This window comes from Gopherus flavomarginatus, chromosome 22 (genome assembly GCF_025201925.1).
Source record: "Gopherus flavomarginatus isolate rGopFla2 chromosome 22, rGopFla2.mat.asm, whole genome shotgun sequence".
In the NCBI taxonomy this organism is placed as follows: domain Eukaryota; kingdom Metazoa; phylum Chordata; order Testudines; family Testudinidae; genus Gopherus; species Gopherus flavomarginatus.
The window spans coordinates 10,750,407-10,772,164 of record NC_066638.1 but is presented as its reverse complement, the minus strand read 5'-3'; the positions used below and the strand labels follow the sequence as shown (position 1 = coordinate 10,772,164).

General features: G+C 47.5%; 1 protein-coding gene across 3 annotated transcripts in view; it reads right to left on the bottom strand.

Annotated features, from left to right (window-relative positions):
• Nucleotides 1-11,524, bottom strand: part of WDTC1 (WD and tetratricopeptide repeats 1) — a 38,898-nt gene extending 27,374 nt beyond the window's left edge. Inside the window, exons 1-2 of one of the 3 annotated variants that reach the window (XM_050932020.1) lie at nucleotides 11,241-11,524; nucleotides 2,881-2,942 (exon numbers count right to left, since the gene is read on the bottom strand). The gene's annotated coding sequence lies outside the window, so the exon portion shown is untranslated. The remainder of the gene's footprint in view (nucleotides 1-2,880; nucleotides 2,943-11,240) is intronic. The other 2 variants (XM_050932018.1, XM_050932019.1) reach the window with 2 other exon arrangements.
• Nucleotides 11,525-21,758: the final 10,234 nt, after the last annotated feature.

Genomic DNA, 21,758 nt, shown 5'->3' with positions numbered 1-21,758 from the left:
GATTACGAACTATAGTAAATTCCTAGAAGAGCCTAAGTGTTCCTTCGATAAGATAAAGGCTAATTAGTGATCAGACATCACTGCCATCTTAACAGTCAGATCATCAGCTGGTGACTTTTTGAATGCAAGAAGGGATCTGTTTTGAACAAACTAAACAAGATAAAAGCGGTTAATTTTCAGGGAGTAAATTAACATAACTTGCCTAAAGGCTTTGAAATTTGAGTCTCATCATAGGAATGTGAAATACATTCTTGTGTCTCAATCCTGTTCCCAACAAGAGGTTCAGCTGATGGTGTATAAATAAAACATCAGCTCCCAGTGAGGTTAACCTCATTCAGTTACTAAGGATGCTGTACCTGTCACTGTTTCAATATTTCTAAACCCAGCTTTGAAAGTTCAGGTTTTAAGATATATTCTGTGTTATAGGATACCAGAACTAAAGGCGACAGTCTCTTTAATGCGAGTTCATGAGTATTAATCTAGCTTGCTCTCACTATACAACTCCAAATAAGGGTAACATTAAGGATCTTATTTAAACCTGTAAGAATCAGGAAATACTAAGCAGAGATTGAAATTCAGGAATAACAGGGAAGTTAGAACTCATAAATGTGAACTTTTTAGCAGTGCATAGCAGTTGATCAGATAAATAGGTCTTGCTGAGTGGGGTTGTGGAGAGAAGAAACAACAAGGTGGGATAGCCCGTCACCCCAGAAGTCTGGGAACAATTCCTAGAATAGATCAGGAGAGACACTGAATGTTATGGTCTTATTCTTACCTCTTTGCACACATCTTAAAACAAAATTTAGTAAATTCTGCACATCAGAAGTTCAGGGCTTGAATAGCAGAAGGTACTGCAGATCAGGATGAGAAGAGGGGAGTTTGGACAGCACGTCTGTACTGTATCTAGGTATGGCCAGCGCTACTGGGCCTTCGCTGAGTCTAGGCCAATGCAGTCAGTTAATTTGCCACTACACATGCACACTTGATCCAGATTTTGTTTACACATGAAGTGATACCAGAAAGCTGGTGTGTATGCCCATTAAGAGACCTTACATTTTTAAGTGATCTTAACATTACCCATATTAATCCCACCTCCCAGACTCAGTGTTAAAAGGCAGCATTGTGAATGCATACCAGTCATCAATATTTCTAACCGTGAGGTAAGATGATTAAACTATCAGATTTTATAACTAACCTCTGGTTATCCAGGCCAGTTTACCAACAATGTTAATAAATTCCATGAGGGAACACCACATCTTCTGTGGTTAGCCCAGCAGCAAACCCAGTGGCAACAAATAAAATTATCTGGAATGGAGCGTGACACTATGCAGAACAGGGATGGGGAGTTAGCTCCTACTTCCCCTTCTATGTCCAACACTGGGCAAGGGAGATCAGCCTGACTCAGCAACTCAGAGGCAGACAAAGAACTGCAGGGCCCCCAGAACCACAGGGCATCAAACCGTTACTTGTGCCCCAGGACAGTCCTGGGTAAAACACATCAATGTGCAAAATAAGCTACTTTGTCAGAGAAACCAGTAAAGACTGTTTCCAGTCAGGCACTTTCCTGCTAGGCTTTGAGTGAAGATAAGAGAATTTCTCCTGACTTCTCTGGGAAGGGAAGTTTCAAGTTGACAGACTGACTTTTCAGCAGTAAGCTTTACCTGTGATCTTTCCCACAGTACCTCCACAGGCAATCTTTCCAAGCAACAGGTCTCTACCTGCACTTCTTCCAGAGCGAATCTCCATGGTTTACTCAACTTTACATTGCCTTGCCAGGCTACAAAACCCCTATTCCCAGTGTACGGTTAGTACTCCATATCCCTTTGCAGTCCCTCACAAGTGCACCCCCAATGACAGCCTTCACTAATTACCTTCCCCCCCCTCTGGTGAGAACCCCATGGTTCTACAACTCTGCCTGGGGAATCAGATCCCATTTCCAAACAGTGGTTACATGACAGGCCCAACTGGATTTAGCATCTACAAAACACTGACCTCCATGAACCTGTGACCAGTGGTAGATAGAGTGGTTTTGAATTACTTTTTTGTAAATAGACATATGGTCCATTCACCCCAAGGTACATCGCACACAGATAAAAGGGTTAGTATCCCAAGAGGTCTGCACACCTGGGCCTTGCCTAAATCTTATCACTTCTTAAAAAACATAGGCAAGCCTGGCTGCCTCAGAAACACCACAGGGCCTCTGTCTCAGACTGACTGCCCCTGTTGCATTCTCTGCCTCTCAGTTTCTCCCCACGTAAGGCTAAGGTCAATTGGAATGCCAAGCAGGTAAGCTGAGGTATATAAAAATATTAATAAAAATGCAGATCCCAGTCCTTCTCCACACAGGCCAACACAAACTGGCATTTAGCCAAGAGTAGGGGACTTCCCAAATTCTGCAACTTGTTAAAAGTGGCCCAAGAAAGGCATTTACAGTCTTTTAGAAAGTTCCATTTATGAGTAAATCCCCCCACCAGTTTTGAACATCCTGAACCACCAGTTCGCTGAAGGAGCACAGTGACAAGCCAGTCATTCGCTATTCTTGAGAAAGTGGCCGGCTTTCAGGATCAAGTACTGAGATATGGAGCTTCTCAACTTGTCTGACCATTAAGACTCAGCTCAGTTTTGCTGTAACCAAAAGGGTGTTATGCTCAGCTGGCCAGCTGTTTGGAAGCTCATTTGGAATGAGTTTGGGAGGTCATAGTTTTACTCTCAGTGGACAAGCATCCACATAACCGCCAAAGAAGCCTTTTGTTAGGCTTCTCAAAGCAGTCAACAGGGCTCAGCCACCTTTTTGCCTGTAGTTGTAGTCATTCCAGGGCACAATTTAGGAATATTAGTGGCACAGGGCACATAAAAGCCATACTGCTTCCCATGCTGTACTTGTTCTGCAGTGATATGAAAAATTTTTGCTTCAAGTCTGCCAGTCCTGTGTATCATCAGTACTAAATGTCAAAAGAAGGGAAAAGGGCAAGTTACTTTTACAACAAGAAGACACGTATTTTGTTAAGGACTGTCCCAACTTAAAGTCATTATCACCATTGCACTGAACAATTTGCAGTTCTATTAAATACCCCCCCGCCCATGCCCCTTATCCCAGAAAGGACATTTGGCTGATACAAGAGCAAGAGGGGAATGGCTTGGGACAAAATGGTCAAGCTGGAAAGTATGAGTGTAAGCAGTTTACTTTTGCTCATTAAGAATTTGGTCTTGAGTCTGAATTTTATAAGATTTTAAACACTGGTCTGGAAGAATTTTGTAAGTCTGTGTGTCTTGGAAGTGGTGATGGTTTGGAGACAAAGTTTGAAAAATTGCTTTAATCTATCTACTCCTTCTGAAGACCTGTTAAGCAGTGAACCAAGCCTGCAAGATCCTAAATCCTTCAAGATAACTTATTTTAAAACTTAACATCTATCCAGTTGGACTGCAAGCCCTGAATTATCACCTATTGGTTTGAGAAGGGGACTGGGAACCAGGAACTCCCAACTTCAGACCATGTCTGATTTAGGATTAGTAGTCCTGGGAAAGTCTAAGAAAGTTAGGACTAGAGAGACCTTGAGAGGTCATCTAGTCCAGCCCCCTGTATTGTACTGAGGCAGGACCAAGGACACCTAGATCATCTCTCAAAAGGTGTTTGTCTAACCTGTTCTTAAAAACCATGGGGATTCCACAACCCCCCTTGGAAGCCTACTCCAGAGGTTAACTACCATTATAGTTTGAAAGTTTTCCCTAATATCTTATCTAAATTTCCCTTGCTACAGATTAAGCCAAATACTTCCTGTCCTACCTTCAGCAGACATGGAGAACAATTGACCACCATCCTCTATGTTAAGGACTGTTACAAATTTGAAGATTTATCAGGCTCCTCCCTCCCCCACCTTTTCTCAAGACTAAACATGCCTAGTTTTTTTAAACCTTTCTTCATAGGTCAGGTTCTCTAAACCTTTTATCATTTTTGCTGCTCTCTTCTGGACTCCCACCAATTTGCCCACATCTTTCTTAAAAGGTGGCAGCGCTCAGAACTGACCAAAATATTCCAGTTGAGCCCCCAACCAGTGCCAATAGAGCAAGACAATTACCCACCATGTCTTACATACAACATTCCTTTTAATACACTCCAGAATATTAGCCTTTTCCGCAACTGCATCACCGTTGAGTCATTTGATTTGTGATCCACTATAGCCCCCAGATCCTTTACAGCACTACTACTGCCTTGCTGGCTATTGCCCATTTTGTAATTGTGTATTTGATTTTTTCCTTCTTAAGCATAGTACTTTGCACTTGTCTTTATTACATTTCATCTTGTTGATTTCAGACCAGTTCTCCAATTTGTCAAGGGAGGAGAGGATAAGAACTCAAAACTACAAGTAAAAGCAACCCCCAACCCCCAGTTTGACATCATCTGCAAATCACACTCACTTTTGTCATATGTTTGATGCATACCTAACCCACAAGAGTGTTGCATGGGCTAGTTGGTGTTTAAAGTGCTTTGCAGATAATGAGCACTATATAAGTGCTCATTATTAATAAACCAGAGTGCCACTCTGCTAGCCATGCTATCTTACTCTTAAGATTTAAAGATATAGTCCCTGATTAATTTAAAAACAGATCCCAAAATAAAGTTTAGATTAAGGCTTTTAAACCTTATGGATCTCCTGGGAAGTACATCTAAGGGCTTCCAGTTATTCTTAGCCAAATGGTTACTGGATGTCCCACAAAAGGGCATGCACATTCGTTAACCCCAACAGAATGTATCAGTCAACGTAAGTTTCTCTAGCAGCAGGTCTCTCGGCCCATATGGCTCATTTTTAGATATTTCCTAGTTATTCAAAAAAGCATGTTTTGTGCCACTCCGGCTGAAATCGGTTTAAAAGCAAGCTGGTTTAATTTTGTTTATTTTATATATAGTTCTGAACCATACAGCTATGAGTATTTTGTCAGGGAGTTCCTTGAATATTCCCGGCATCATAATGCCCCACCACAGTCTGTAGCAACAGCACCTCAAGCTATGACCCAGATCAGGCTACAAAACTCAGATGGGACAGAGACTTTGCAGGAAAACCCCAAGGTGCTCCAGGAAGCACAGTGGGACCCAATACCTTATGGAAGAACCTCAGGCCATGCCTTGGAAGCCAGATAATATTTAGAACTATAAGCGGCATCAGATCTACTTTTACAAGGCTTGGTTTAATACAACCACATTTTTCTTCATCCCACCTGTGACTCCAACTAGTTTCTACCATTTTCTTTCCTTTACTAGGAATCCCTTTTCATTCCCATCTCTTCATTTACTTTGTTTCTTTCCCTGCACTCCATAGAGCATCCTCTACCAAGAGAGAAAGCACTAATTGATTTATTGTGTTACCTTAAGGTTCAGTATTAGTGTCTCAGTCAGAGCCCTCGTCCAGACTAACCCGCGGCATCGGCGGGTTAAAATCGATTGCTCGGGGATCGATATATCGCGTCTAGTCTGGACGCGGTGTATCGATCCCCGAGCGCGCTTACATCGATTCCGGAACTCCATCAATCCGAACGGAGTTCCGGAATCGACACGGAGAGCCGCGGACATCGATGCAGCGCCGTCCAGACTGGTGAGTACCTCGATTTTAGAAATTCGACTTCAGCTACGTTATTCACGTAGCTGAAGTTGCGTATCTAAAATCGATTTTAATTCCTAGTCTGGACGTGGCCAGAGACAAGTCCAATATCCTCCATTTTCCTGATCTCTCCCCTCTAACCTCTAAAATAAGACTTCTTTTCTGCCATGAGGTAGGGGGACTGGGTATGTCAAGGAATTAGTAGTGAGACAGAGCCTTCTCACCTTCAGGATCTGGGCTGGATTCAAACCAGTGACAGAGAATTAGTCACCTTTGGCTTTTCTATGATTTGTGCAAAACAAGTGGGTGTGTTTCAGATCTGTTCCTAGCAGAGTATCCATGTGACAAAATCATCATCAGAATTTCCCCTCCCTGTTGGTAGTCTCAGAGAGGCAAAGGCATTTAGAAGACCCTCAAGCAGACACTGGCATAATGATAATAATAGGGATATACCTATCTCCTAGAACTGGAAGGGACCTTGAAAGATCAAGGAGTCCAGCCCCCTGCCTTCATTAGCAGGACCAAGTACTGATTTTTGCCCCAGATCCTTAAATGGCCCCCTCAAGGATTTGAGCTCACAATCCCTGGGTTTAGCAGGCCAATGCTCAAACCACTTGAGCTATCCCTCCCCACCTTGGGAAGAGAGGATTGCTCCCTACCATTGTGCCACATTCTAGGGTAAACTTACACTATTACTACCAATGCAATATCTGTGCTGTGGGTAACTTCACTCTGTGTACATGCAACATTGAACTCTTATACTACTAAAAAACTAAAGCAATATAAACAGGCCAGATTACTGGGCCACATCAGAACATATTTCCCATACAAACCTCATGCAGTTGTCCTTATAATCAACTCAGTTAATCCAGAACAGATTTTTCCTTTAATTACCTGCTGCCCACCATTCCACAAAGTCTGAAGATACTGCAGATGGGATTTCATCCGTACACTCTTCTCACACTCTTCCCCACCCCAACTTCCCCATCCTCTGTAGCACTTTTTCATAATTCATAACCGAACAATCCTGTGCAAGTGATGCTGGAGAACAGACAAGGTCTAGAAAGGAGGCTGACACTTTGCAATGTTTGATCTCTTCAAGTTTGCAGCCAAAAGTTAATGATCAGCAGAATCCTACAGGCTTTGGCCTCACCAGCCTGCCAGTTAATGTTTGTGGAGTTACAATACTTTAGGAACACAGACAGCAGCAGTTTCCTGGAAAGACACTCCCAAAGCACTCCACAAAAGAGTTACAAGATTTACCAGACTAGTTCACCCAGTGGTCCTGCTAATTGTTCAAGAACAGTATGTGCCTTCTTGGTAAACTCCAACTGTTCCCAGCAGGAAGTCACTACAGTTAAAATGCAGATAGCTGTAGTTCTTGATCGGTTTTGAATCTCAGAATCCTACTAGATTTTTGTATGAACAGCAGATTTAGTTTAACCCACTAACTAGCTTTCCTCTCCAAAAATCACCCCTCCCACACACCTCTCTTATACATGTGTACCTTACTGCATGTATATAAAAGTTTCCTGCGAGCTTGACAGTTTTTGTACTTCAAAGTTAAAATCTGGTATCAGTTACTCTTCAAAAAAGTTCTGCCAGTGCCAAGTGAATAGGAGTCCACTAGGAAACCACAGAGGTTGTCATTAAATGAGTGATCTAATCCCAAACCTTTTGGACATAATTCAGGGTTTTCAGACTAAATCCAAGGCCAAAAAAAAAGGGGGGGGCATTTTTTGATCTCTACCTCCCCATGGTCCTTTCAAAAATACAATTTATCTCAAGGAAAGCTTTCACGACCTTCCCCCTCACTACACAAACTATTTTCACCCATCCAACACAAACTGGTAGTCACCAATGCACTAGCTTCACCCACCTCTTTCCCCCATGCCTACCACAATGTCACTGCTCCTTGATAAGATTCCCTTTTTATGAGATTTAGAAAGGTAGGGGAAATAAGCTAGTGGGGAGCAGAAACACAGCACGAGGTGCTGTCAGCAGCAGTCAACTCCTAGGGACAAGGGGAAAGAGAGAACAGGGACAGAGCTGCTATCTAACACTTCAACAATCTGGGCCATCAGCGAAAGAAGCTGGTTAGAATGGGATTGAGGCAAGTGGGAAAGCAGCTAGGGATTTGGCAGCACCAGCTCACAACATGGAAGGGTTCTTAGCTTTCTGCCACAGGGGGGTTTGGATGTGCCCAGAATGAAGTTAACCCACACAACAGATACAGCATGGGCAGCAATACTGCAAACTTAATCTAAATTGCACTTTTCCACGGCCATTCATCCCTAAACTGGCATAATCACCCCCTTGGGATGAGAGGGGAAAATAAGAAGCACAACAGCCCCTAGGTGCAAGTGATTCATTGGCCTGGCAGAGGAAGGGGTCCAACAGCAGCAGCAGCAACAAAGGCCCGGCAACCCCCAGGCACAGTTTATCAATTCCAAGGCCAAGAGGAACCATTGCGCCCATCTGGTCCGAACTCCTGCATAACACAGGTCACATAACTCCCTCAAAGTAATTCTGTTTGAGCTAGAGCACACATCTTTTAAGAAAGCATCCAGTCTTGGTTTAAAAGTTGCCAGTGACTGAGAATCCACTACCAGCGGTAAATTGCTCCAGTGGTCAACTACTCTCACTGTTAAAAATGTATGCCTCATTTCCTATCTGAATGTGTCTAGCTTCACCTTCCAGCCCTTGGCTCTTGATATACCTTTGTCCGATAGACTGGAGAGCCCATTATCAATATTTGTCCCCCATGCAGGTACTTACAGACTTAACCACCTCTTAGTGTAAAGTGAAAGTTAACTAGATGGAGCTCCTTGAGCCTGCCACTACAAGGCATGTTTCAATCCCTTAATTGCATTGGGGGCTCTTCTCTGAATCCTCTCTAACTGATCAACATCCTTCTTGAATTGGGGACCTCAGAACTTAGACACAGGATTCCAGTGCAATCCCATCAATGCCAAACACAGAAGTAAAATATTCTCTCTACTAGAAAACTGCTCAGGCTTAATTTTTAGGCCCAACCCAAGCCAGAGAGGGTCGAGTAGTTTTTTTGACCCTACCTTGACCCTTTCTACCAACGGTGAGCCAATGCCATAGCTGCCATCACCCCCTCTTGCCCATGGGGTCAGCATGGCAGCTATACGTGCAGGTGGCCCTATTCCCCATCCACCACTGCCTGCTGCGTGTGCACTGCAGAGTGAGAGGCACTGCCGCTCCTTGGCATGCTCAATCTGCAACAAACACTGCAGCTAGAGATGGTGGACAGCAGAAAGGCTGCCACTGCTGCATGCAGCTACCATCACACTGACCCTATGAGGAGGAGGAAGAGAGCGAATCTATCCCAAACTGATCTCGTTCTTTTCCCACCTGACCCAACTCCAACGCTTGCAGTTGGGTCCCATTGGGTTCAGGTTATAGACTCAGACTGTAAGGTCAGAAGGGACCATTATGATCATCTAGTCTGACCTCCTGCACAATGCAGGCCACAGAATCTCACCCATCCACTTCACCAGGTGCTACTAGCACTGCAAACCAAGCAGCTCCATGCCCACACTCCCCTGCAGCCGCTGTTGCAAAACTTTTTCCTATGTGCCCCCTAGACACCGCCAGCACACTGTTATCAACCTCCTGGCTCCAGTCTGTGTTGCAGGGCGCTCCACTCCCTACTCCTAAAATCCTGCAAGTGACATCTCAGAGGGATCAGCTTGGTTGGGGCAGCGTTTGTGGAGGGTCTTCGTTTTGTTTTTAAACAAACTCAGACATGTACTAGGTCTTCAAACCCAACTGTCCAGAGAGGGGTGTCTCTATGGAATAACCCTAGATACCTGGGAGGAACAAAGCAGATGACAGTCACTTGGCTGGGAGTCAGGAGCAGGGAGGGCAGCACATCACCTGTCAAGGGAGAGGAACTGGGCAGGTGTCTATGGGAGAAATGTCAGGGGAAGGGAAATAAGGGGAGAGGGGAAAGTTACCAGATAGGGATAGAGAAGAAAGTGGGGAGAACAGGGAAGCCATGGGGGAAGGGGGGCGCAGCCAGGGAAGGAAGCAGTTATTTAAGAGAGTGGACAAGCAGTTACCTGCCAGGGGGCATGCAAGGGAAGTAGGTATGCAGAGGGCAGGCAGACATGCAGAGGAAGGGGAGGCAGAGGGACAGTTACCTGTAGGGATAGGAGTAGTTGCTTGGGAGTGGTAGGGCAGAGGGTATAGCAGGGAAGAGAGTAGGTAGTTACTTGTCATGAGAATACAGCAGTGAGGACATGAAGAGGGGACAGTCACCTGTCAGGGCAGGGGGCAATTGCATGGCAGGACAGGGGGTGTAGCAGGAGGATGGGGCTGTTACCTGGCAGCGCTGGGAGCCAGTTACCTCACCAGGGGAGGAGGACATAGGGGGCAGAGGGAGTAGTGGCAGAGAAAGGGGGCAGTTACCTCACCCAGGGGTGCAGTTACTTGCTAGGGCCAGGTGTGTAGCAGGGGAATTGTGTAATTGCCTGGTGGGGGGACAGGGTATAGCCAGGGGGGGGGCAGTTTTCTGGCAGGGCTAGGGATGTAATGGGGGAAGGGACAGTTACCTAGCAAGGGACTAGGGCCACCTAGCCGGTGGAGGGGAGGGTGCAGGGACAGGAGTATAGTGGCACGGGGTGCGGGAGAGTTACCAGGTGGGGGGAGGGGGCAGGACAGTGTCAGGGGTGTAGTGGGGGAGGGGCAATTACCTAGCCAGGGGAGGAGGGGAAGAGAACAGGGCCAGGGGAGGGGGGTGTAGTGGGGGAGAGGGCAATTACCTAGATGGGGGAGGAGGGGACAGGGGTATAGTGGTGGGGGGGCAGTTACCTGGCAGGGGGAGGGGGCAGGACAGGGGTATAGTAGGGGAGGGGGGAGTTACCTATTCGGGGGGAGCGGGTAGGACAGGCGTATAGTGGTGGTGGGGGCAGTTACCGGGCAGGGGGAACAGGGCCAGGGGAAGGGGATGTAGTGGGCAATTACCTATACGGGGGAGAGGGGGGGACAGGGGTATAGTGGTGGGGGGGAGTTACCGGGCAGGGGGAGGGGGCAGGACAGGGTAGAGTAGGGGAGGGGAGAGTTACCTAGCCGGGGGGAGCGGGCAGGACAGGGGTATAGTGGTGGTGGGGGGAGTTACCTAGCCGGGGGGAGCGGCAGTTACCTGGCGGGGGGAGGGGGTGGGACAGGGGCATAGTAGGGGTGGGGGGGTTACCGGGCGGGGGTAACAGGGACAGGGCCGGGGGTGTAGTGGGGGAGGGGCAGTTACCTAGCCGGGGGGAGCGGGCAGGACAAGGGTATAGTGGTGGTGGGGGGAGTTACCTAGCCGGGAGGACCGCAGTTACCTGGCGGGGGGGAGGGGGTGGGACAGGGGTATAGTGGTGGGGGGGAGTTACCAGGCAGGGGGAGGGGGCAGGACAGGGTACAGTAGGGGAGGGGGGAGTTACCTAGCCGGGGGGAGCGGCAGTTACCTGGCGGGGGGGAAGGGGTGGGACAGGGGCATAGTAGAGGTGGGGGGGGAGTTACCGGGCGGGGGTAACAGGGACAGGGCCGGGGGTGTAGTGGGGGAGGGGCAGTTACCTAGCCGGGGGGAGGGGACAGGGGTACGGTAGCGGCGGGGTGGGGGGGGGCAGTTACCTGTCAGGCCTCCTCAGCGCGCACGCTCCGCAGCGAGTGGAAGTTGAGAGGCTCCATCCATGCAGGGGACAGCCCGGCCCCCGGGCCGGGCCAGGAGGATCCCTCGGCGGGCGGGTGGGGCTGGCCGCCCTAGCCCCTCGCCATGCTCCGCAGCCCCAGGCTGGCCGGGACTCGGTCCCTCCACAGCCCCCTCCTCTGTTTATCTCCTCCAGCTGTCTGGGGCTCAGTAAACTCCCCCTGCACTGCGCCTGCGCCACGCTAACTGCGCCACCGCTCCTTCCCCGCGGCAGCTCTTACGCCACGCAAACCCCGCGGATTCGCTTCTAGAATCCCCCTTCCCTCGCCTATCACGTCTATCTGCCCGCGCTCGGAGTGACAGCTGCCCCGACCAAAGGGATTCCCAGCTCGGCCAGCATTTGAGCCAATCTGCCCGCAGATGCGTCAAGAGAGGCGGGGGTTGGAGCGCCGCTGCGCCTGCTGGGAGTTGTAGTTTGTTCAAGGAGGGCGGGCGGCCCATGCCAGACTGTAAGAGGAGTTGATAAGCGGCAGCCCCGCTGGGCGGCGCGGTGTAAAGTGCGACCTCCCTGCCTGTTTCTGTGCGCTCGCCTCCAGCCAGGCTCCTGGGCAGCCCCAGCCTCACCCCCTTAGCCTGCCAGTCCCCAGGCCATGCTGAGCTTACAGCCTCTGCATCCACCCGCCAGGTCTTCAGGCCAAGCTAAGCCCCTGGCTCCCTTTCACCCACCCACCCATCAGGCCCCCTAGGCTTTCCTGAGCCCTGGCCTCTGCCTCCCGCTAGACATGTTTCCTTAGGCCCTTCCCCACCCTACACAGCAGCCAGGTAGCTCCAAATCCCCATCTCATGCTGTACTTCCCCATGGCACCTGGTCTGCTTGGAACTCGGCCTCCCAGGCTAGAGTCCTGCTCCAACCCATGATGGTTTCCAAGTGTCCCGCAAGCCCAGTCTCACCTGTTAACACATTACAGGGTCATTCTCCTCCTGAGCCCCAGCCTTGCATCCCAGCCCAGCGGTGCTGTGCCCTGTCTCCCTTCGGCCTACTCTAGAGCATAGGCTGTTCTGACTCTCTGGCTTTCAGTGTTCACTATATCCACCTTCCGCAGTAACACCTCAAGGAGCAACCTGAAATCACCTAGAGTCCAGTGAGGTAAGTGGACACGTCCAAGTCTTATCAGGAAAACCCAAATGCCTAAGCGTGACTCTCTGGTCTGCATACCAAAGTGTCCTAGAAATCAAATGAGGAACCTGGTCTTATCTTAGGAAGCTCCAGGCTTGGACCTTTTTGCTGTGTTAAAGTATTTTTTCCAGGTGGTGGCACTGTTTGCAAAAATGCTCCCTTGCTTCATCTTTCAAGCACAGATCCCTGTGGTTCTGAGAGAACTAAACATTGCTCTTTGTTTTACTGACTAACAGAGAGATTTTTTTTGAGCCCCACTTTTCAGCTCAGAGTCCTGGGGGGGGAAATACAATGCTGATTAGGGCTTGTCATGGTAAGTGAGGTTAAGTCACAATCAACTGATTAGAAAAATGCAAAAATTTATAGTTACTAAAATTCCAAGAATCGTTAGACTCCATTTAAAATCAAAATATCCTTCATTTTGCAATTAAATATTTTAAACCCTTTACTAATATTTACTAGTTTAAGGTGCATTTAAAACCACAGTCCTATGCCTCCAGGTTCAACCCTGGTAGCATTGCAGGAGAAAACTGCTTCTGCCTTCTCCAACTTCTGCAGAAGGAGCAGCAGCCTCTTAAAACAGCTACTATATGTAAGCTCCATGAGTGCGTGCCCCCCCTCCAGACACACACACACACACTCAAACCCAGAGAACCAATGACCAACTACTACCTCTAACTGGGCAATCTCTCGTTATCTTTTTTGGCTTCCTCCTGTGGTATGTCTCAATGAAAATGGTGATACTATCACCGTCACATCTATCCACTTTCTTGAGAAGGTCTCACAGGACACAATTGACTTTCTCCAGAAACTCTGCAAGATTAACAACCTTCCTCAGAATACTGTCCTTGCCACCATGGATGTCACCTCCCTATACTCCAGGGGTCTCAAACTCAAATGACCACGAGGGCCACACGAGGACTAGTACATTGGCCTGAGGGCTGCATTACTAACATCTCATCCCCGCTGCCCTTGCCCTTGCCCCCACTCTGCCCCGCCTCTTCCCACCCCTTCCCTGCCCGTATTCCAACCCCTTCCCCAAAATCACCACCGCAACTCCGCTCCCTTCTTGCCCTGAGGGGGTGCAGGTGGGGTGCGGCAGGGGCTCAGGGTAGGGAGTTGGGGTGTGGGGTGCAGGATGCAGCAAGAGGCTCAAGGCACGGGGTGTGACTGCAGGAGGGATAGCTCAATGATTTGAGCATTGGCCTGCTAAACTCAGGGTTGAGTTCAATCCTTGAGGGGGCCATTTAGGGATCTGGGGCAAAATCAGTTGTGTAGTGAAGGTAGGGAGCTGGACTCAATGACCTTTTGGGGTCCCTTCCAGTTCTATGAGATAAGTATATCTCAAAGTATTATTTTATTTATTATTACTGGTGGTGCAGAGCACCCACTAATTTTTCCCTGTGGGTGCTCCGGGGCTGGAGCACTCACGGAGTCGGCACCTATGAGCCTGGGAATTTAAATTCATAACTTTGCTAGATACTAGCGGACGGAATAGAACGCGAAGTACGTTCTTTTTGCTGATACAGACTAACATGGACTGGACTGAATAGAGACACTGGGTTTATGGTTTATTATAACAATATATAACCCACTAACCCCCTTTTTTGTCCTATGACTGAAGAGGTGTTAACTGGCCACTTCATCTTGAATGTCTCTTAGCCCACGTCCAGACTAACCCCTCGGCATCGGCGGGTTAAAATCGATTGCTCGGGGATCGATATATCGCGTCTAGTCTGGACGCGATGTATCGATCCCCGAGCGCGCTTACATCGATTCCGGAACTCCATCAACCCGAACGGAGTTCCGGAATCGACACGGAGAGCCGCGGACATGGATGCCGCGCCGTCTGGACGGGTGAGTACCTCGATTTTAGAAATTCGACTTCAGCTACGTTATTCACGTAGCTGAAGTTGCGTATCTAAAATCGATTTTAATACCCTAGTCTGGACGTGGCCTTATAAAATGTCAAGTATCAGATTGGTAGCCATGTTAGTCTGGATCTGTAAAAGCAGCAAAGAATCCTGTGGCACCTTATAGACTAACAGACGTTTGGAGCATGAGCTTTCGTGGGTGAATACGCACTTCATCAGATGCATGTGTATAAAATGTGTTAACTACTTATGCTAAACAATCTGTTCCACCTTGTATTTAACTTACCTTTCCTAGACAAGAAGAGCTCTGTGTAGCTCAAAAGCTTGTGTCTTTCACCAACACAAGTTGGTTCAATATTCCCTCACCCATCTCATCTCTCTAATATCTTGGGACCAACATGGCTACAACAACATTGCTAACGCCAGATTAAGTCATTTTTTTAAAAGTCAGAATCCATTACTCCTGTTCCTACAGTCTAACCTTCTTTACAATATTTTCCAGTTATTTAATGCCTTCCACCTGGGGATCTCTAAGCACTTTACAAAAACTAATTAAGCCACAGAGGCTCCTGGCACATAGGTGTCATTATCCTATTTAACAGATGGGGAAATGGAGGAATACAGGGCCCAGTTTTCAGAGCTGGGGGGCATGCACAACTACAACTGAAAGTCTTGAGAGCTGCAGGTTTTCAGGAGGCTGTGTGTCAAGTCCTGAGAGTTTGACTTTCTCAAGGTCACACAGGAAATTGGTGACAAAGCTGGGAATGTAACCAAAGTATTCTCCTTCCCACTTGCCTAATATACATGTTATATACATGGTCTTTTACACAACTCACCTGAAAGGAGATTGCTGGATTTTCTGTTTTAAGAAACAGGCAGGAAGAATGGAATAAAACTGCCTTGAGATGAGAACTGATGATTCTTCCATTTTACAACACTCAAATGAAAATAGACATTTATCACATCATTTAAATGCTCAATAAACACCCAATTCCTTGTCTCCCACTCTTTCTTTAATAATAAAAAGCCAAAATCTTTGGGTAATAACACACCACTTGAATTGGAAATGTAAACAATGAAATTTGGGAATTTCAAAGTTACATTCTCTATTGCAGTGTTAAGTAAGGTTTCAGAGTAGCAGCTGTATTAATCTGTATCCGCAAATTTGTTAGTCTCTAAGGTGCCACAAGTGTCATGTAAGTGATGTTGTACATATGCATTATATGAAAACTTTTATATTCATGAAATTCTGAATGTGCAAGGGCTTGAAATAATCTCATCTAGTTCATATTATATCTCATTAGGCTTCTGTTATGGAATTATTAGGAAAACAGGTCCTATGTGATCCAGTATCTAGTGTTCTTACATGAGAGAGAACCAAGTAGATTTATCTTCTTATCTGACTGCTTCTGTGCACTGTGTAAGCTCTGTATGATCAGCGTTCTATTTTCATTATACTTTATTTTTCATTTACATTTTTAAATTAGCCTCTGTACTTAAATCATAATGCTTTGCACCTGTACAACACCTTTTTTTGGGAGAATCTCAGTCTTTTATATGTGTTTATTATTAAGCCTCACAACACTCTGCCAGGTAGACAAGTATCATTACCACTTCTGTCATACAGAATAAGAAACCAAGTGTAGAGAGAGAGGTGAAGTGATTTGCCCAAGATCACCTAGCAAGTTGATTGCAGAGCATGGAATAGACCCTGCATTCGCAGGTGCTAAATGTTAGCCCATGCCAATTATAATTAAAAGCAAAATTAAATAGTATATTATTTACTTCCCATATGTTTTTGCTGCACACATCAGAGGTAGAGAGGAGAAAAGCCACACCATTCCAGTCTTCTTTTGGATTGGTTTACAAGGGGATGTGGCAGAGAATCAAGAAGGGAAGGACGGCTGCATCTCATCTGCTTTGCTCAGCTGATCATAAGTTACAATCAGCTGGGAGAAACAGTGAGGATGTAAAAAATGTCTTAAAAGGAGAGAGACATGCTAGGATATTCTTAATGAATGAAAAAAGCAGTAGGAACCAAGAAATAAATGGGTTAGATATAGGGATAGACTGTAGTAGAGGTGCAAAAACATTAATAGCTGTGTGGTCTAATGGCCAGTGCACGGGCTAGGTAGTCAGGATTTCTGGTTTCTGTGTTGAGATCTGCCACTGCCTCATTATGTGACTTAGGACAATGTACAGGGGAGTCGCATCTTACGCAGGGGTTAGGTTCTGAAGTCAGTGCATAAGGCGAAAATCACATATAGTCAAACACTCATTGAGTGGAATGGCGGGCGGAATCAGGTACAGTATATAAATTATTTTTCTCTTTTTTGTTTTTTGTTTTGCTGAGCGCATTTAGTTAAAATCACGTAAGTTAAATGCGCCTATGATGCGACTCCACTGTAGTCTCCCATTTACCCCATCTGTGAGATGGCTATAAATAATGCTTACCTCCTCATTAAACAATGTTTGTGAAGCACTTTTCGATCCTCTGATCAAGGATGCCATAGAAGGGCAAGTTATGTTGCAAAATTCCTCCATTATGGCTCCAGTGGAGCTGAATTCTGCATGGATGATGTGCAAATATAACTGAGAAGGCTTTTGGAACTTGCATAAGGTAAGGCTATTGGTGCTCCCATGAGTTCTAAATTGTGGGCTATTAAGTACATCTTTGTTTGGGATGCTGTGGGAGGGTTTTGCCTTTACTTTCTGAAAAGGAAATTAGAAGGATGACAGGCCCTAGCTTCATTGTGTACCTTTAAAGGCCTGTTTGCTTGTTCCATACAGTTGTATTTCTTGCAGATCAAGCTTACACTGAATTAATTAGGCTTCCTCCTGGCGTGAAGGTAAATGCATGTTCTAAAATTCATAGAGGGTATCTCCGGTAGATAGTTTGACTCCCCCCATAAAATGTGAATCATGAATAACTAGTAGTCTGCACTGGGCCTTGATGAATGGAAGAGTACCGTATGTTTCTGCACTGTAGGGCTTGATCAGGAGATATTGCCCAGCTACAGTTACTTTCAGTCAAGCTGATTGTGAAATGTCTGACCAAAATAGCAAAAAAAATTAATTTGGAGCCCACGTCCTAATTGGCAAACATCCTGTTTTCAGAGTCTAGGGAATTTACACCTACTTACCACTATTACTGAGTGATCTAGATAAAGTCTGGCACCTTTGTGGAGATGGAAAGATTTGACCTAATTACTCTGGGCACCATTTCCGGAAGAGAACCAGCCCAGGTGAGTGCCCTGGACAAATGTCTCTTTACCTGCATGTTCCTGGGAATTGTAACTCCTTTTAAAGTTAATGGGAATTTTGCCATTGATTTCTGCAGGAGGAAGATTGTTCCTGCTCCTACTGTAACCAATGGCAAAAGTCTCATCATGGTTAATAGTTCAAGAATAGGGCCCTACTCAGGAGCATGTGACAAAACTCTTCCTATAGATTAAAGTCCAGGACTTCCTTGCAGATGAATTTGCTTGTCCAGTATGTATCATAGAATGTCAGGGTTGGAAGAGAACTCAGGAGGTATCTAGTCCAACTCCCTGCTCAAAGCAGGATCAACCCCAACTAAATCATGCCAGCCAGGGCTTTGTCAAGCCTGACCTTAAAAACCTCTAAGGAAGGAGATTCCACCACCTCCCTAGGTAACCCATTCCAGTGCTTCACCACCCTCCTAGTGAAAAGTTTTTCCTAATATCCAACCTAAACCTCCCCTACTGCAACTTGAGACCATATCTCCTTGTTCTGTCCTCTGGTACAACTGAGAACAGTCTATACATCCTCTTTGGAACCCCCTTTCAGATAGTTGAAAGCAGCTATCAAATCCTCCCCTCATTCTTCTCTTCTGCAGACTAAAGAATCCCAGTTCCCTCAGCCTCTCCTAATAAGTCATGTGCTCCAGCCCCGTAATCATTTTTGTTGCCCTTTGCTGGACTCTTCCCAATTTTTCCACATCCTTCTTATAGGGTGGGGTCCAAAACTGGACCCAGTACTCCAGGTGAGGCCTCTCCAATGCCGAATAGAGGGGAATGATCACGTCCCTCGATCTGCCGGCAATGCTCCTATTTAACCAGCCCAAAATGCCCTAAGTCCTTTTCTGCAGAACTGTTGCCTAGCTGCTTGGTCCCTAGTCTGTAGCAGTGCATGGGATTCTTCTGTATCCAAGCAGAAGTGAGATGTTAACACATTTGGCTGTTCCTGTTCAGGCTTGTGATTCATTTGAATGTTCTCTTCTTTCTAGTCCTAGATTAGTCAGGTTTATTCTTCGTTGGTTCTCTTGGGTAACAGCCAGACCATTAGTTCCCCTACTCTGGAGTAAGGATCTATTGATCAATGCATCCTTCAGTGATACTCAACCTGCAGTTCCTGTAGCCCGGTATTCAACTCTCCTCTTCTGTCTATTTAAACTGCAGCACAGCATCCTGGGAGACAATGCTATTTAAAACAAAGACCCACTCAAGTGAATCCAGGGTCCTGAGTCTGCTATGCATGGGACTCTGGTTTGCTTCAGTGGGAGTGTTGCAAGCTGAGAGTTAGTATTATCCCCGCAGTATGTGAGTGCCTCACAAACATTCCTGAATTTATCCTTACCACACCCCTGTGAGGTAGGGACGGATCATGCTCCCCATTTTACGTTGGCGGATAAATGGATGTTTAGTTTTGCATTAAAACAATGCAAAATTCTCATTGATTTCAATGGAGCAGGTCCTGTATGTTGTGCCTGGGGATGGGTGGCAGAGCCAGGAACAGAGTTCATGTCAGCTGACTCCCAAAAATCACATGCTTCACCACAAAACCATCCATGTTACTGCCATGGTTTTATTTTACAGGTCTGCTTTTCTGGTGGCTCTTTGATTGGATTTAACAGCCAAGAACCAGATTTTTAAAGGTATTTAGGTGCCTAATGATACAAAGGACTTGGCTAACACTTGAGTTGCAGCGCTGGTAGTGGCTTTACAGCGCTGTAACTTACTCCCCATCCGCACCAGCAAGGCACATACAGTGCTTTATCTCCCTGGCTACAGCGCTGCACGTACTCCACCTCGACGAGAGGAATAAAGAGAACAGTGCGCTGGGGTGCCAGTGTAAACAGTGATTAATCTTACTACACTGTAACTGACCTCTGGAACCTTCCCATAATGCTTTTAAGTAAAGATAACACTCTTTGTTTTGCTGCAATGCCTCTCTTTGTTTTGTTGTGAACTTGGGGCTCCTGGAGCTGCTTATCTAAAATTAAAAAAAAAAAAAAGCTCCTGTTTGCGGTGAATGAGCGGGGGGGGGGACTCCCTTTGGAATGTCCACAGCTAGTGTTTGCTTGAGGAGAGAAGCCGCACGGCAGGCGGACCCGTTTCAGAGCAGCTGCTTATCTGGTCTGTGAGGAATAAAACAAAGAGGGCTTTTTGCATTTAGTGAATGAGAGAGGGGTAGGGGAAGGGGTTGGAACTTGCAAGGCAGGGAGCTGACAGTGTCAGCTCCAAAAAATCCACTCTGTCTCCCCCACGCTCCGTCACACTCCACCCCACCCCCCTCTTTTGAAAAGCAGGTTGCAGCCACTTGAAGGCTGGGATAGCTGCCCATAATGCACCACTCCCAACACCGCTGCAAATGCTGCCACACTGCAGCGCTGGTAGCTGTCAGTGTGGCCATACTGCAGCGCTTTCCCTGCACAACTGTACGAAGACAGCTTTAACTCCCGGCGCTGTACAGCTGCAAGTGTAGCCAAACCTAAGTCACCTAGGTCTTGGCTACACTGGTGCTTTACAGCGCTGCAAAGCCCCAGTGGAAACACTTCCCCAGCGCTGGGAGCACGGCTCCCAGTGCTGTAAGCCAATCGCCACGGGAGGTGGAGTACCGGCAGTGCTGGGAGAGCTCTCTCCCAGCACTGGCGCTGCGACCACACTTGCATTTCAAAGCGCTGCGGCGGGAGTGCTCCCGCGGCAGCGCTTTATGGCTGCAAGTGTAGCCATACCCCTAGTCATCTAACTCCAGTAGGAGTCAGCATGGGCGGTGCATGAATGGTTGGCTCGGGGAGGCTAGCCCCATCCCCACCCCTTCTGCCCAAGACCACCGGCTCCTGCCCCAGCCTACCCACTCCCCAGCCATGGAGTGCCAGGCGGGTGGTGTAGCCCCAGCCCAAGCTGGAAGCCACAGCACAGGGGAAGGCGAGCAGCAGAGCTGGGACTGGGGGTGGAGTATGGACAGGGCCAGGCCATGCCTGGCTGTTTGGGGAGGCTCAGCCCCCCCCAGCCTATGATACCTGCCACTGCTGCTCCTGGCTGGTGGGTGCTGCTGTGGATGAGGCTGCGCCCCAGCCGCTGCCTGCCTCTAATTTTTTACATCCATGTGTGGAATGAAATTTATGTGCACCAATATGGAGATGATGTGTGGTGGAGGTGGGGCCAAGGGGTGTGGAGTGTGGGAGGGGGCTCAGGGCTGGGGCAGAAGGTTGGGGTGCAGGGGGTGAGGGCTCCGGCTAGGGGTGTGGGCTCTGGGGATGAGGGTTTGGGGTGCAGGCTGCTCCAGGGCTGTGGTGGAGAGGGGAGAATGCCCTCCATCCCTTTCTCACCACAGCAGCTCAGGGCCAGGTAAGAGGTGCCTCTCCCAGGCCATGGCAGCTCCAGTGGGTCTGGGCTGGGCCAGAGGAGGGGCGCCTCTCCCCAGCTGTGCAGCTTACAGGGAACTTAACCCACCACCCATGGGAGTTAGGTGCCTCATAGGATTTACAAAAGCACCTATCTTCAGCTTTAGGCACCTAAATACCTTTAAAAATCTGGTCCCAAGAGGCCATGTAGGTCTTAAGGTTTGGCCAGGTCTGGTACATTGGCTGTATCCTTGGTAGTAAATCTCTTTCTACTTGTATACATGCATAAAAAGTCAGTTAAAACAGGCTATATGTTCTCTTGGTTGGCTTTGTTGGCTTGTTTTCACAGGGTCCAGTGCCCCTTGGTATGCTTTGCTGCATGAATTTCCTTGCTGTGATTATTTTATAGACTGTACATGCTGGAGCTTTAATTCCAGGAAGCTTGCTGGGCACAGAAGTTGTTTGCATGAGTTCCTGTCTGTTTTATGTGTGGCTTTTCTCTCTCTCTGTATTGAGGTGCCCATCACCATGGTGCCTCTCCTTCTCAGGCTCCATTAAAGATCCCATGGCACTTTTCTTAAGAGCTGGATTTTGGCCCTTGGCTACCCACTCCATCTCTTCCATGGTTGTTCCTGCTAAGGGGTTGATACCTACTCCCCAGAGGTGGCCGCATTTCTATACCTGGGATTGTCTTGACTTTAGGGGGCTGAACCCTGTGTCCTAAGGGTCACTTGCAGGAAGAGCAGGTCCCCTGAAAGCTGGCCAGGGCGCGCACTTGCCCTGGATGCTGGGGGTGCCCCATGAAACCTGCATGCCCCTGGGTAGGAGTAGGGCTAGGGCCAGCCCAGCCCTCCCACCTTCT